Raw genomic sequence first — 16,356 nt, forward strand, 5'->3', positions numbered from 1 at the left:
CACTTTCCAAATTCCACAAGAACTGTCTTAGCGAAAGACTTCTTGAGGGGAAAGGTGTAACTCTGTGAGATGATTTCACAGAACACAAAGAAGTTTCTTAGAAAGCTTCTATCTCTTTGTTATCGGGGGATATTTCCTTTGGCCCTACCGTCTTCAAACGGATCCAAAATATCTGTTCTCAGATTCCACAGAAATAAGGCTAGCAAGGAGATCCACGAAATACAGATGTAACTCTGTGAGTGGAAGTAACACATAACAAAGCAGTTTCTCAGAAAGCTTCTTTCCTGTTTTTCTCTGAGGATATTTTCTTTTTCACCATAACCCTCTATGCGCTTCCAAATATCACTTTGCGAATTTCACAAGAATAGGCTTAGCGGGCGGCCTCTTGAGGGGAAAGCTGTAACTCTGTGAGATGAATTAACAGAACACTAAGCAGTTTCTCAGAAAGCTTCTTTCCAGATTTCATCTGAGGATATTTCCTTTTTCACGATAGCCCTCTAGGGTCTTCAAAATATCACTTTGCAAATTCCACACAACAGGCTTAGAGAAAGGCTTCTTGAGGGGAAACCTGTAATTATGTGAGATGATTTCACAGACACAAAGAAGTTTCTCAGAAAGCTTCTTTCTCTTTGTTATCGGAGGATATTTCCTTTGGCCCTATAGTCTCCAAAGGGATGCGAAATATCTGTTCTCAGATTCCACAGATATAAGGCTAGCAAAGAGATCCACGAAATACAGATGTAACTCTGTGAGTGGAAGTCACACATCACAAAGCAGGTTCTCAGAAAGCTTCTTTCCAGTTTTTCTCTGAGGATATTTTGTTTTTCACCACAGCCCTCTATGGGCTTCAAAATATCACTTTGCGAAATCCACAAGAACAGGCTTAGCGAGCGGCCTCTTGAGGGGAAAGCCGTAACTCTGTGAGATGAATTAACAGAACACTAAGCAGTTTCTCAGAAAGCTTCTTTCCAGATTTCATCTGAGGACATTTCCTTTTTCACCCTAGGCCTCTATGGGCATCCAAATATCACTTTGCATATTCCACAAGAACTGTCTTAGCGAAAGACTTCTTGAGGGGAATGCTGTAACTCTGTGAGATGATATCACAAAACACAAAGAATTTTCTCAGAAAGCTTCTGTCTCTTTGTTATCGGAGGTTATTTCCTTTGGCCCTATACTGTTCAAAGGGATCCGAAATATCTGTTCTCAGATTCCACAGAAATAAGGCTAGCAAAGAGATCCACGAAATACAGAAGTAACTCTGTGAGTGGAAGTCACACATCACCAAGCAGTTTCTCAGAAAGATTCTTTCCAGTTTTTCTCTGAGGAGATTTTCTTTTCACCATAGCCCTCTATGGGCTTCCAAATATCACTTTGCGAATTTCACAAGAACAGGCTTTGTGAGCGGCCTCTTGAGGTTAAAGCTGTAACTCTGTGAGATGAATTAAAAGAACACTAAGCAGTTTCTCAGAAAGCTTCTTTCCAGATTTCATCTGAGTATATTTCTTTTTTCACCGTAGCCCTCTATGGGCTTTGAAATATCACTTTCCAAATTCCCCAAGAACTGTCTTAGCGAAAGACTTCTTGAGGGGAAAGGTGTAACTCTGTGAGATGATTTCACAGAACACAAAGAAGTTTCTCAGAAAGCTTCTATCTCTTTGTTATCGGGGGATATTTCCTTTGGCCCTACCGTCTTCAAAGGGATCCGAAATATCTGTTCTCAGATTCCACAGAAATAAGGCTAGAAAAGAGATCCACGAAATTCAGATGTAACTCTGTGAGTGGAAGTCACACATCACAAAGCAGTTTCTCAGAAAGCTTCTTTCCAGTTTTTCTCTGAGGATATTTTCTTTTACACCATTAGCCCTCTATGGGCTTCCAAATATCACTTTGGGAGTTTCACAAGAACAGGCTTAGCGAGCGGCCTCTTGAGGGTAAAGTTGTAACTCTGTGAGATGAATTAAGAGAACACTAAGCAGTTTCTCAGAAACCTTCTTTCCAGATTTCATCTGAGGATATTTCCTTTTTCACCATAGCCCTCTAAGGGCTTCCAAATATCACTTTGCAAATTCCACAAGAACTGTCTTAGCGAAAGGCTTCTTGAGGGGAAAGCTGTAACTCTGTGAGATGATTTCACAGAACACAAAGGAGTTTCTCAGAAAGCTTCCTTCTCTTTGTTATCGGAGGATATTTCCTTTGGCCCTATAGTCTTCAAAGGGATCCGAAATATCTGTTCTCAGATTCCACAGAAATAAGGCTAGCAAAGAGATTCACGAAACACAGATGTAACTCTGTGAGTGGAAGTCACACATCACCAAGCAGTTTCTCAGAAAGCTTCTTTCCAGTTTTTCTCTGACGATATTTTCTTTTTCCCCATAGCCCTCTATGGGCTTCCAAATATCACTTTGCGAATTCCACAAGAACAGGCTTAGCGAGGGTCTCTTGAGGGGAAAGCTGTAACTCTGTGAGATGAATTAACAGAACACTAAGCAGTTTCTCAGAAAGCTTCTTTCCAGATTTCATCTGAGTATATTTCTTTTTTCACCGTAGCCCTCTATGGGCTTCGAAATATCACTTTCCAAATTCCACAAGAACTGTCTTAGCGAAAGACTTCTTGAGGGGAAAGGTGTAACTCTGTGAGATGATTTCACAGAACACAAAGAAGTTTCTTAGAAAGCTTCTATCTCTTTGTTATCGGGGGATATTTCCTTTGGCCCTACCGTCTTCAAACGGATCCAAAATATCTGTTCTCAGATTCCACAGAAATAAGGCTAGCAAGGAGATCCACGAAATACAGATGTAACTCTGTGAGTGGAAGTAACACATAACAAAGCAGTTTCTCAGAAAGCTTCTTTCCTGTTTTTCTCTGAGGATATTTTCTTTTTCACCATAACCCTCTATGCGCTTCCAAATATCACTTTGCGAATTTCACAAGAATAGGCTTAGCGGGCGGCCTCTTGAGGGGAAAGCTGTAACTCTGTGAGATGAATTAACAGAACACTAAGCAGTTTCTCAGAAAGCTTCTTTCCAGATTTCATCTGAGGATATTTCCTTTTTCACGATAGCCCTCTAGGGTCTTCAAAATATCACTTTGCAAATTCCACACAACAGGCTTAGAGAAAGGCTTCTTGAGGGGAAACCTGTAATTATGTGAGATGATTTCACAGACACAAAGAAGTTTCTCAGAAAGCTTCTTTCTCTTTGTTATCGGAGGATATTTCCTTTGGCCCTATAGTCTCCAAAGGGATGCGAAATATCTGTTCTCAGATTCCACAGATATAAGGCTAGCAAAGAGATCCACGAAATACAGATGTAACTCTGTGAGTGGAAGTCACACATCACAAAGCAGGTTCTCAGAAAGCTTCTTTCCAGTTTTTCTCTGAGGATATTTTGTTTTTCACCACAGCCCTCTATGGGCTTCCAAATATCACTTTGCGAAATCCACAAGAACAGGCTTAGCGAGCGGCCTCTTGAGGGGAAAGCCGTAACTCTGTGAGATGAATTAACAGAACACTAAGCAGTTTCTCAGAAAGCTTCTTTCCAGATTTCATCTGAGGACATTTCCTTTTTCACCCTAGGCCTCTATGGGCATCCAAATATCACTTTGCATATTCCACAAGAACTGTCTTAGCGAAAGACTTCTTGAGGGGAATGCTGTAACTCTGTGAGATGATATCACAAAACACAAAGAATTTTCTCAGAAAGCTTCTGTCTCTTTGTTATCGGAGGTTATTTCCTTTGGCCCTATACTGTTCAAAGGGATCCGAAATATCTGTTCTCAGATTCCACAGAAATAAGGCTAGCAAAGAGATCCACGAAATACAGAAGTAACTCTGTGAGTGGAAGTCACACATCACCAAGCAGTTTCTCAGAAAGATTCTTTCCAGTTTTTCTCTGAGGAGATTTTCTTTTCACCATAGCCCTCTATGGGCTTCCAAATATCACTTTGCGAATTTCACAAGAACAGGCTTTGTGAGCGGCCTCTTGAGGTTAAAGCTGTAACTCTGTGAGATGAATTAAAAGAACACTAAGCAGTTTCTCAGAAAGCTTCTTTCCAGATTTCATCTGAGTATATTTCTTTTTTCACCGTAGCCCTCTATGGGCTTTGAAATATCACTTTCCAAATTCCCCAAGAACTGTCTTAGCGAAAGACTTCTTGAGGGGAAAGGTGTAACTCTGTGAGATGATTTCACAGAACACAAAGAAGTTTCTCAGAAAGCTTCTATCTCTTTGTTATCGGGGGATATTTCCTTTGGCCCTACCGTCTTCAAACGGATCCAAAATATCTGTTCTCAGATTCCACAGAAATAAGGCTAGCAAAGAGATCCACGAAATGCAGATGTAACTCTGTGAGTGGAAGTAACACATCACAAAGCAGTTTCTCAGAAAGCTTCTTTCCTGTTTTTCTCTGAGGATATTTTCTTTTTCACCATAACCCTCTATGCGCTTCCAAATATCACTTTGCGAATTTCACAAGAATAGGCTTAGCGGGCGGCCTCTTGAGGGAAAGCTGTAACTCTGTGAGATGAATTAACAGAACACTAAGCAGTTTCTCAGAAAGCTTCTTTCCAGATTTCATCTGAGGATATTTCCTTTTTCACGATAGCCCTCTAGGGGCTTCCAAATATCACTTTGCAAATTCCACACAACAGGCTTAGAGAAAGGCTTCTTGAGGGGAAACCTGTAATTATGTGAGATGATTTCACAGACACAAAGAAGTTTCTCAGAAAGCTTCTTTCTCTTTGTTATCGGAGGATATTTCCTTTGGCCCTATAGTCTCCAAAGGGATGCGAAATATCTGTTCTCAGATTCCACAGATATAAGGCTAGCAAAGAGATCCACGAAATACAGATGTAACTCTGTGAGTGGAAGTCACACATCACAAAGCAGGTTCTCAGAAAGCTTCTTTCCAGTTTTTCTCTGAGGATATTTTGTTTTTCACCACAGCCCTCTATGGGCTTCCAAATATCACTTTGCGAAATCCACAAGAACAGGCTTAGCGAGCGGCCTCTTGAGGGGAAAGCCGTAACTCTGTGAGATGAATTAACAGAACACTAAGCAGTTTCTCAGAAAGCTTCTTTCTAGATTTCATCTGAGGATATTTCCTTTTTCACCCTAGGCCTCTATGGGCTTCCAAATATCACTTTGCATATTCCACAAGAACTGTCTTAGCGAAAGGCTTCTTGAGGGGAATGCTGTAACTCTGTGAGATGATATCACAGAACACAAAGAATTTTCTCAGAAAGCTTCTTTCTCTTTGTTATCGGAGGATATTTCCTTTGGCCCTATACTGTTCAAAGGGATCCGAAATATCTGTTCTCAGATTCCACAGAAATAAGGCTAGCAAAGAGATCCACGAAATACAGAAGTAACTCTGTGAGTGGAAGTCACACATCACAAAGCAGTTTCTCAGAAAGATTCTTTCCAGTTTTTCTCTGAGGAGATTTACTTTTTCACCATAGCCCTCTATGGGCTTCCAAATATCACTTTGCGAATTTCACAAGAACAGGCTTTGTGAGCGGCCTCTTGAGGTTAAAGCTGTAACTCTGTGAGATGAATTAAAAGAACACTAAGCAGTGTCTCAGAAAGCTTCTTTCCAGATTTCATCTGAGTATATTTCTTTTTTCACCGTAGCCCTCTATGGGCTTTGAAATATCACTTTCCAAATTCCCCAAGAACTGTCTTAGCGAAAGACTTCTTGAGGGGAAAGGTGTAACTCTGTGAGATGATTTCACAGAACACAAAGAAGTTTCTCAGAAAGCTTCTATCTCTTTGTTATCGGGGGATATTTCCTTTGGCCCTACCGTCTTCAAACGGATCCAAAATATCTGTTCTCAGATTCCACAGAAATAAGGCTAGCAAAGAGATCCACGAAATACAGATGTAACTCTGTGAGTGGAAGTAACACATCACAAAGCAGTTTCTCAGAAAGCTTCTTTCCTGTTTTTCTCTGAGGATATTTTCTTTTTCACCATAACCCTCTATGCGCTTCCAAATATCACTTTGCGAATTTCACAAGAATAGGCTTAGCGGGCGGCCTCTTGAGGGGAAAGCTGTAACTCTGTGAGATGAATTAACAGAACACTAAGCAGTTTCTCAGAAAGCTTCTTTCCAGATTTCATCTGAGGATATTTCCTTTTTCACCATAGCCCTCTAGGGTCTTCCAAATATCACTTTGCAAATTCCACACAACAGGCTTAGAGAAAGGCTTCTTGAGGGGAAACCTGTAATTATGTGAGATGATTTCACAGACACAAAGAAGTTTCTCAGAAAGCTTCTTTCTCTTTGTTATCGGAGGATATTTCCTTTGGCCCTATAGTCTCCAAAGGGATGCGAAATATCTGTTCTCAGATTCCACAGATATAAGGCTAGCAAAGAGATCCACGAAATACAGATGTAACTCTGTGAGTGGAAGTCACACATCACAAAGCAGGTTCTCAGAAAGCTTCTTTCCAGTTTTTCTCTGAGGATATTTTGTTTTTCACCACAGCCCTCTATGGGCTTCCAAATATCACTTTGCGAAATCCACAAGAACAGGCTTAGCGAGCGGCCTCTTGAGGGGAAAGCCGTAACTCTGTGAGAAGAATTAACAGAACACTAAGCAGTTTCTCAGAAAGCTTCTTTCCAGATTTCATCTGAGGATATTTCCTTTTTCACCCTAGGCCTCTATGGGCTTCCAAATATCACTTTGCATATTCCACAAGAACTGTCTTAGCGAAAGGCTTCTTGAGGGGAATGCTGTAACTCTGTGAGATGATATCACAGAACACAAAGAATTTTCTCAGAAAGCTTCTGTCTCTTTGTTATCGGAGGTTATTTCCTTTGGCCCTATACTGTTCAAAGGGATCCGAAATATCTGTTCTCAGATTCCACAGAAATAAGGCTAGCAAAGAGATCTACGAAATACAGAAGTAACTCTGTGAGTGGAAGTCACACATCACCAAGCAGTTTCTCAGAAAGATTCTTTCCAGTTTTTCTCTGAGGAGATTTTCTTTTTCACCATAGCCCTCTATGGGCTTCCAAATATCACTTTGCGAATTTCACAAGAACAGGTTTTGTGAGCGGCCTCTTGAGGTTAAAGCTGTAACTCTGTGACATGAATTAACAGAACACTAAGCAGTTTCTCAGCAAGCTTCCTTCCAGATTTCATCTGAGTATAATTCCTTTCTCACCCTAGCCCTCTTTGGGCTTGCAAATATCACTTTGCAAATTCCACAAGAAAAGGCTTAGCGAAAGGATTCTTGTAGGGAGAGCTGTAACTCTGTGAGATGATTTCTTAGAACACAAGGAAGTTTCTCAGAAAGCTTCTTTCTCTTTGTTATCGAAGGGTATTTCCTTTGGCCGTATAGTCTTCAAAGGGATCCGAAATATCTGTTCTCAGATTCCACAGAAATAAGGCTAGCAAAGAGAGCCACGAAATACAGGTATAACTCTGTGAATGGAAGTCACACATCACAAAGCAGTTTCTCAGAAAGCTTCTTTCCAGTTTTTCTCTGAGGATATTTCCTTTTTCACCATAGCCCTCTAGGGTCTTCCAAATATCACTTTGCAAATTCCACAAGATCTGTCTTAGCGAAAGGCTTCTTGAGGGGAAAGCTGTAACTCTGTGAGATGATTTCACAGAACAGAAAGAAGTTTCTCAGAAAGATTCTGTCTCTTTCTTATCGGAGGATATTTCCTTTGGCCCTATAGTCGTCAAAGGGATCCGAAATATCTGTTCTCAGATTCCACAGAAATAAGGCTAGCAAAGAGATCCACGAAATACAGATGTAACTCTGTGAGTGGAAGTCACACATCACAAAGCAGTTTCTCAGAAAGATTCTTTCCAGTTTTTCTCTGAGGATATTTTCTTTTTCACCATAGCCCCCTGTGGGCTTCCAAATATCACTTTGCGAATTTCACAAGAACAGGCTTTGCGAGCGGCCTCTTGAGGGGAAAGCTGTAGCTCTGTGAGAAGAATTAACAGAACACTAAGCAGTTTCTCAGAAAGCTTCTTTCCAGATTTCATCTGAGGATATTTCCTTTTTCACAATAGCCCTCTAGGGGCTTCCAAATATCACTTTGCAAATTCCACAAGTACTGTCTTAGCGAAAGGCTTCTTGAGGAGAAAGCTGTAATTCTGTCAGTTGATTTCACAGAACACAAGGAAGTTTCTCAGAAAGCTTCTATCTCTTTGTTATCGGGGGATATTTCCTTTGGCCCTACCGTCTTCAAATGGATCCGTAATACCTGTTCTCAGATTCCACAGAAATAAGGCTAGCAAAGAGTTCCACGATATACAGATGTAACTCTGTGAGTGGATGTCACACATCACAAAGCAGTTTCTCAGAAAGCTTCTTTCCAGTTTTTCTCTGAGGATATTTTCTTTTTCGCCATAATTTTCTAGGGGCTTCCAAATATCACTTTGCGAATTCCACAAGAACAGGCTTAGCGAGTGGCCTCTTGAGGGGAAATCTGTAACTCTGAGAGATGAATTAAAAGAACACTAACCAGTGTCTCAGAGAACTTCTTTCCAGATTTCATCTGAGCATATTTCCTTTTTCACCATAGCCCTGTATGGGCTTCAAAATATCACTTTGCAAATTCCACTCAACAGGCTTAGAGAAAGGCTTCTTGAGGGGAAAGCTGTAATTCTGTGAGATGATTTCACAGACACAAAGAAGTTTCTCAGAAAGCTTCTTTCTCTTTGTTATCGGAGGATATTTCCTTTGTCCCTATAGTCTTCAAATGATCCGAAATATCTGTTCTCAGATTTCACAGAAATAAGGCTAGCAAAGAGATCCACGAAATTCAGATGTAGCCCTGTGAGTAGAAGTCACACATCACAAAGCAGATTCACAGAAAGCATCTTTCCAGTTTTTCTCTGAGGATATTTCTTTTTTCACCATAGCCCTCTATGGGCTTCCAAATATCACCTTGCGAGTTCCACAAGAACTGTCCTAGCGAAAGGGTTCTGGAGGGGAAAGCTGTAACTCTGTGAGATGATTTCACAGAACACAAGGAAGTTTCTCAGAAAGCTTCTTTCTCTTTGTTATCAGAGGATATTTCCTTTGCCCATATAGTCTTCAAAGGGATCCGAAATACATGTTCTCAGATTCCAGAGAAATAAGGCTAGCAAAGAGATCCACGAAATGCAGATGTAACTCTGTCAGTGGAAGTCACACATCACAAAGCATTTTCTCAGAAAGTTTCTTTCCAGTTTTTCTCTGAGGATATTTTCTTTTCACCATCGACCTCCATGGGCTTCCAAATATCACTTTGCGAATTCCACTTGAACAGGCTTAGCGAGCGGCCTCTTGCGGGGAAAGTTGTAACTCTGTGAGAGAATTAACAGAACACTAAGCAGTTTCTCAGAAAGCTTATTTCCAGATTTCATCTGAGGATATTTCATTTTTCACCGTAGCCCTCTATGGGCTTCGAAATATCACTTTCCAAATTCCACAAGAACTGTCTTAGCGAAAGGCTTTTGAGGGGAAATCTGTAACTCTGTGAGATGATTTCACAGAACACAAAGAAGTTTCTCAGAATGCTTCTTTCTCTTTGTTATCGGAGGATATTTCCTTTGGCCCTATAGTCTTCAAAGGGATCCGAAATATCTGTTCTCAGATTCCACAGAAATAAGGCTAGCAAAGAAATCCACGAAATGCAGATGTAACTCTGTGAGCGGAAGTCACACATCCAAAGCAGTTTCTCAGAAAGCTTCTTTCCAGTTTTTCTCTGAGGATATTTTCTTTTCCACCATAGCCATCTATGGTCTTCCAAATATCACTTTTCGAATTCCACAAGAACAGGCTTAGCGAGCGGCCTCTTGAGGAGAAAGCTGTAACTCTGTGAGATGAATTAACAGAACACTAAGCATTTTCTCAGAAAGCTTCTTTCCAGATTTCATCTGAGTATATTTCTTTTTTCACCGTAGCCCTCTATGGGCTTCGAAATATCACTTTCCAAATTCCTTAAGAACTGTCTTAGCGAAAGACTTCTTGAGGGGAAAGGTGTAACTCTGTGAGATGATTTCACAGAACACAAAGAAGTCTCTCAGAAAGCTTCTATCTCTTTGTTATCGGGGGATATTTCCTTTGGCCCTACCGTCTTCAAACGGATCCAAAATATCTGTTCTCAGATTCCACAGAAATAAGGCTAGCAAAGAGATCCACGAAATACAGATGTAACTCTGTGAGTGGAAGTCACACATCACAAAGCAGGTTCTCAGAAAGCTTCTTTCCAGTTTTTCTCTGAGGATATTTTGTTTTTCACCACAGCCCTCTATGGGCTTCCAAATATCACTTTGCGAAATCCACAAGAACAGGCTTAGCGAGCGGCCTCTTGAGGGGAAAGCCGTAACTCTGTGAGATGAATTAACAGAACACTAAGCAGTTTCTCAGAAAGCTTCTTTCCAGATTTCATCTGAGGATATTTCCTTTTTCACCCTAGGCCTCTATGGGCTTCCAAATATCACTTTGCATATTCCACAAGAACTGTCTTAGCGAAAGGCTTCTTGAGGGGAATGCTGTAACTCTGTGAGATGATATCACAGAACACAAAGAATTTTCTCAGAAAGCTTCTGTCTCTTTGTTATCGGAGGATATTTCCTTTGGCCCTATACTGTTCAAAGGGATCCGAAATATCTGTTCTCAGATTCCACAGAAATAAGGCTAGCAAAGAGATCCACGAAATACAGAAGTAACTCTGTGAGTGGAAGTCACACATCACCAAGCAGTTTCTCAGAAAGATTCTTTCCAGTTTTTCTCTGAGGAGATTTTCTTTTTCACCATAGCCCTCTATGGGCTTCCAAATATCACTATGCGAATTCCAGAAGAACAGGCTTAGCGAGCGGCCTCTTGAGGGGAAAGCTGTAACTCTGTGACATGAATTAACAGAACACTAAGCAGTTTCTCAGCAAGCTTCCTTCCAGATTTCACCTGAGGATATTTCCTTTTTCACCCTAGCCCTCTTTGGGCTTCCAAATATCACTTTGCCAATTCCACAAGAACAGGCTTAGCGAAAGGCTTCTTGAGGGGAAAACTGTAACTCTGTGGGATGAATTAACATAACACTAAGCAGTTTCTCATTAAGCTTCTTTCCAGATTTCATCTGAGGATATTTCCTTTTTCACCATAGACCTCTATGGGCTTCCAAATATCACTTTGCAAATTCCACAAGAACTGTCTTTGCAAAAGGCTTCTTGCGGGGAAAGCTGTAACTCTGTGAGATGATTTCACAGATCTCAAAGAAGTTTCCCAGAAAGCTTCTTTCTCTTTGTTATCGGAGGATATTTCCTTTGGCCCTATAGTCTTCAAAGGGATCCAAAATATCTGTTCTCAGATTCCACAGAAATAAGGCTAGCAAAGAGATCCACGAAATACAGATATAACTCTGTGACTGGAAGTCACACATCACAAAGCAGTGTCTCAGAAAGCTTCTATCCAGTTTTTCTCTGAGGATATTTTCTTTTTCACCATAGCCCTCGATGGGCTTCCAAATATCACTTTGTGAATTCCACAAGAACAGGCTTAGTGAGCCGCCTCTTGAGGGGAAAGTTGTGACTCTGTGAGATGAATTAACAGAACACTAAGCAGTTTCTCAGAAGGCTTCTTTCCAGATTTCATCTGAGGATATTTCCTTTTTCACCATAGCCATCTAAGGGCTTCCAAATATCACTTTGCAAATTCCACAAGAACTGTCTTTGCAAAAGGCTTCTTGAGGGGAAAGCTGTAACTCCGTGAGACGATTTCACAGAACAGGAAGAAGTTTCTCAGAAAGTTTCTTTCTCTTTGTTATCGGAGGATATTACCTTTGGCCCTATAGTCCTCAAAGGGATCCGAAATATCCGGTCTCAGACTCCACAGAAATAAGGCTAGCAAAGAGATCCACGAAATACAGATGTAACTCTGTGAGTGGAAGTCACACATCTCAAAGCAGTTTCTCAGAAAGCTTCTATCCAGTTTTTCTCTGAGGATATTTTCGTTTTCACCATAGCCCTCTTTGGGCTTCCAAATATCACTTTGCGAATTCCACAAGAACAGGCTTAGCGAGCGGCCTCTTGAGGGGAAAGCTGTAACTCTTTGAGATGATTTCAGAGAACACAAAGCAGTTTCTCAGAAAGCTTCTTTCCAGTTTTTCTCTGAGGATATTTTCTTTTTAACCATAGCCCTCTATGGGCTTCCAAATCTCACTTTGCGAATTCCACAAGAACAGGCCTAGCGAGCAGCCTCTTGGGGGGAAAGCTGTAGCTGTCTGAGACGATTTCAAAGAACACAAAGAAGTTTCTCAGAAAGCTTCTATCTCTTTGTTATCGGGGGATATTTCCTTTGGCCCTACCGTCTTCAAAGGGATCCGAAATATCTGTTCTCAGATTCCACAGAAATAAGGCTAGAAAAGAGATCCACGAAATTCAGATGTAACTCTGTGAGTGGAAGTCACACATCACAAAGCAGTTTCTCAGAAAGCTTCTTTCCAGTTTTTCTCTGAGGATATTTTCTTTTACACCATTAGCCCTCTATGGGCTTCCAAATATCACTTTGGGAGTTTCACAAGAACAGGCTTAGCGAGCGGCCTCTTGAGGGTAAAGTTGTAACTCTGTGAGATGAATTAAGAGAACACTAAGCAGTTTCTCAGAAACCTTCTTTCCAGATTTCATCTGAGGATATTTCCTTTTTCACCATAGCCCTCTAAGGGCTTCCAAATATCACTTTGCAAATTCCACAAGAACTGTCTTAGCGAAAGGCTTCTTGAGGGGAAAGCTGTAAATCTGTGAGATGATTTCACAGAACACAAAGGAGTTTCTCAGAAAGCTTCTTTCTCTTTGTTATCGGAGGATATTTCCTTTGGCCCTATAGTCTTCAAACGGATCCAAAATATCTGTTTTCAGATTCCACAGAAATAAGGCTAGCAAAGAGATCCACGAAATACAGATGTAACTCTGTGAGTGGAAGTAACACATCACAAAGCAGTTTCTCAGAAAGCTTCTTTCCTGTTTTTCTCTGAGGATATTTTCTTTTTCACCATAACCCTCTATGCGCTTCCAATTATCACTTTGGGAATTTCACAAGAATAGGCTTAGCGGGCGGCCTCTTGAGGGGAAAGCTGTAACTCTGTGAGATGAATTAACAGAACACTAAGCAGTTTCTCAGAAAGTTTCTTTCCAGATTTCATCTGAGGATATTTCCTTTTTCACGATAGCCCTCTAGGGGCTTCCAAATATCACTTTGCAAATTCCACACAACAGGCTTAGAGAAAGGCTTCTTGAGGGGAAACCTGTAATTATGTGAGATGATTTCACAGACACAAAGAAGTTTCTCAGAAAGCTTCTTTCTCTTTGTTATCGGAGGATATTTCCTTTGGCCCTATAGTCTCCAAAGGGATGCGAAATATCTGTTCTCAGATTCCACAGATATAAGGCTAGCAAAGAGATCCACGAAATACAGATGTAACTCTGTGAGTGGAAGTCACACATCACAAAGCAGGTTCTCAGAAAGCTTCTTTCCAGTTTTTCTCTGAGGATATTTTGTTTTTCACCACAGCCCTCTATGGGCTTCCAAATATCACTTTGCGAAATCCACAAAAACAGGCTTAGCGAGCGGCCTCTTGAGGGGAAAGCCGTAACTCTGTGAGATGAATTAACAGAACACTAAGCAGTTTCTCAGAAAGCTTCTTTCCAGATTTCATCTGAGTATATTTCTTTTTTCACCGTAGCCCTCTATGGGCTTCGAAATATCACTTTCCAAATTCCACAAGAACTGTCTTAGCGAAAGACTTCTTGAGGGGAAAGGTGTAACTCTGTGAGATGATTTCACAGAACACAAAGAAGTTTCTCAGAAAGCTTCTATCTCTTTGTTATCGGGGGATATTTCCTTTGGCCCTACCGTCTTCAAACGGATCCAAAATATCTGTTCTCAGATTCCACAGAAATAAGGCTAACAAAGAGATCCACGAAATACAGATGTAACTCTGTGAGTGGAAGTAACACATCACAAAGCAGTTTCTCAGAAAGCTTCTTTCCTGTTTTTCTCTGAGGAGATTTTCTTTTTCACCATAGCCCTCTATGGGCTTCCAAATATCACTTTGCGAATTTCACAAGAACAGGCTTTGTGAGCGGCCTCTTGAGGTTAAAGCTGTAACTCTGTGAGATGAATTAAAAGAACACTAAGCATTTTATCAGAAAGCTTCTTTCCAGATTTCATCTGAGTATATTTCTTTTTTCACCGTAGCCCTCTATGGGCTTCGAAATATCACTTTCCAAATTCCACAAGAACTGTCTTAGCGAAAGACTTCTTGAGGGGAAAGGTGTAACTCTGTGAGATGATTTCACAGAACACAAAGAAGTTTCCCAGAAAGCTTCTTTCTCTTTGTTATCGGAGGATATTTCCTTTGGCCCTATAGTCTCCAAAGGGATGCGAGATATCTGTTCTCAGATTCCACAGATATAAGGCTAGCAAAGAGATCCACGAAATACAGATGTAACTCTGTGAGTGGAAGTCACACATCACAAAGCAGGTTCTCAGAAAGCTTCTTTCCAGCTTTTCTCTGAGGATATTTTGTTTTTCACCACAGCCCTCTATGGGCTTCCAAATATCACTTTGCGAAATCCACAAGAACAGGCTTAGCAAGCGGCCTCTTGAGGGGAAAGCCGTAACTCTGTGAGATGAATTAACAGAACACTAAGCAGTTTCTCAGAAAGCTTCTTTCCAGATTTCATCTGAGGATATTTCCTTTTTCACCCTAGGCCTCTATGGGCTTCCAAATATCACTTTGCATATTCCACAAGAACTGTCTTAGCGAAAGGCTTCTTGAGGGGAATGCTGTAACTCTGTGAGATGATATCACAGAACACAAAGAATTTTCTCAGAAAGCTTCTGTCTCTTTGTTATCGGAGGATATTTCCTTTGGCCCTATACTGTTCAAAGGGATCCGAAATATCTGTTCTCAGATTCCACAGAAATAAGGCTAGCAAAGAGATCCACGAAATACAGAAGTAACTCTGTGAGTGGAAGTCACACATCACCAAGCAGTTTCTCAGAAAGATTCTTTCCAGTTTTTCTCTGAGGAGATTTTCTTTTTCACCATAGCCCTCTAAGGGCTTCCAAATATCACTTTGCGAATTTCACAAGAACAGGCTTTGTGAGCGGCCTCTTGAGGTTAAAGCTGTAACTCTGTGAGATGAATTAAAAGAACACTAAGCAGTTTCTCAGAAAGCTTCTTTCCAGATTTCTTCTGAGGATATTTCCTTTTTCACCCTAGCCCTCTTTGGGCTTCGAAATATCACTTTGCAAATTCCACAAGAACTGTCTTAGCGAAAGGCTTCTTGAGTGGAACGCTGTAACACTGTGAGATGATTTCACAGAACACAAAGAAGTTTCTCAGAAAGCTTCTTTCTCTTTGTTACCGGAGGATATTTCCTTTGGCCCTATAGTCTTCAAAGGGATCCGTAATATCTGTTCTCAGAATCCACAGAAATAAGGCTAGCAAAGATATCCACGAAATACAGATGTAACTCTGTGAGATGAATTAACAGAACACAAAGCAGTTTCTCAGAAAGCTTCTTTCCAGTTTTTCTCTGAGGATATTTTCTTTTTCACCATAGCCCTCTATGGGCTTCCAAATATCACTATGCGAATTCCAGAAGAACAGGCTTAGCGAGCGGCCTCTTGAGGGGAAAGCTGTAACTCTGTGACATGAATTAACAGAACACTAAGCAGTTTCTCAGCAAGCTTCCTTCCAGATTTCATCTGAGTATAATTCCTTTCTCACCATAGCCCTCTTTGGGCTTCCAAATATCACTTTGCAAATTCCACAAGAAAAGGCTTAGCGAAAGGATTCTTGTAGGGAGAGCTGTAACTCTGTGCGATGATTTCTTAGAACACAAGGAAGTTTCTCAGAGAGCTTCTTTCTCTTTGTTATCGAAGGGTATTTCCTTTGGCCGTATAGTCTTCAAAGGGATCTGAAATATCTGTTCTCAGATTCCACAGAAATAAGGCTATCAAAGAGAGCCACGAAATACAGGTATAACTCTGTGAATGGAAGTCACACATCACAAAACAGTTTCTCAGAAAGCTTCTTTCCAGTTTTTCTCTGAGGATATTTTCTTTTTCACCATAGACCTCTAAGGGCTTCCAAATATCACTTTGCAAATTCCACAAGAACTGTCTTAGCGAAAGGCTTCTTGAGGGGAAAGCTGTAACTCTGTGAGATGATTTCAGAGAACACAAAGCAGTTTCTCAGAAAGCTTCTTTCCAGTTTTTCTCTGAGGATATTTTCTTTTTAACCATAGCCCTATATAGGCTTCCAAATATCACTTTGTGAATTCCACAAAAACAGGCCTAGCGAGGAGCCTCTTGGGGGGAAAGCTGTAGCTCTCTG

Source organism: Macaca mulatta, chromosome 18 (assembly GCF_049350105.2).
Source record: "Macaca mulatta isolate MMU2019108-1 chromosome 18, T2T-MMU8v2.0, whole genome shotgun sequence".
NCBI lineage: Eukaryota > Metazoa > Chordata > Mammalia > Primates > Cercopithecidae > Macaca > Macaca mulatta.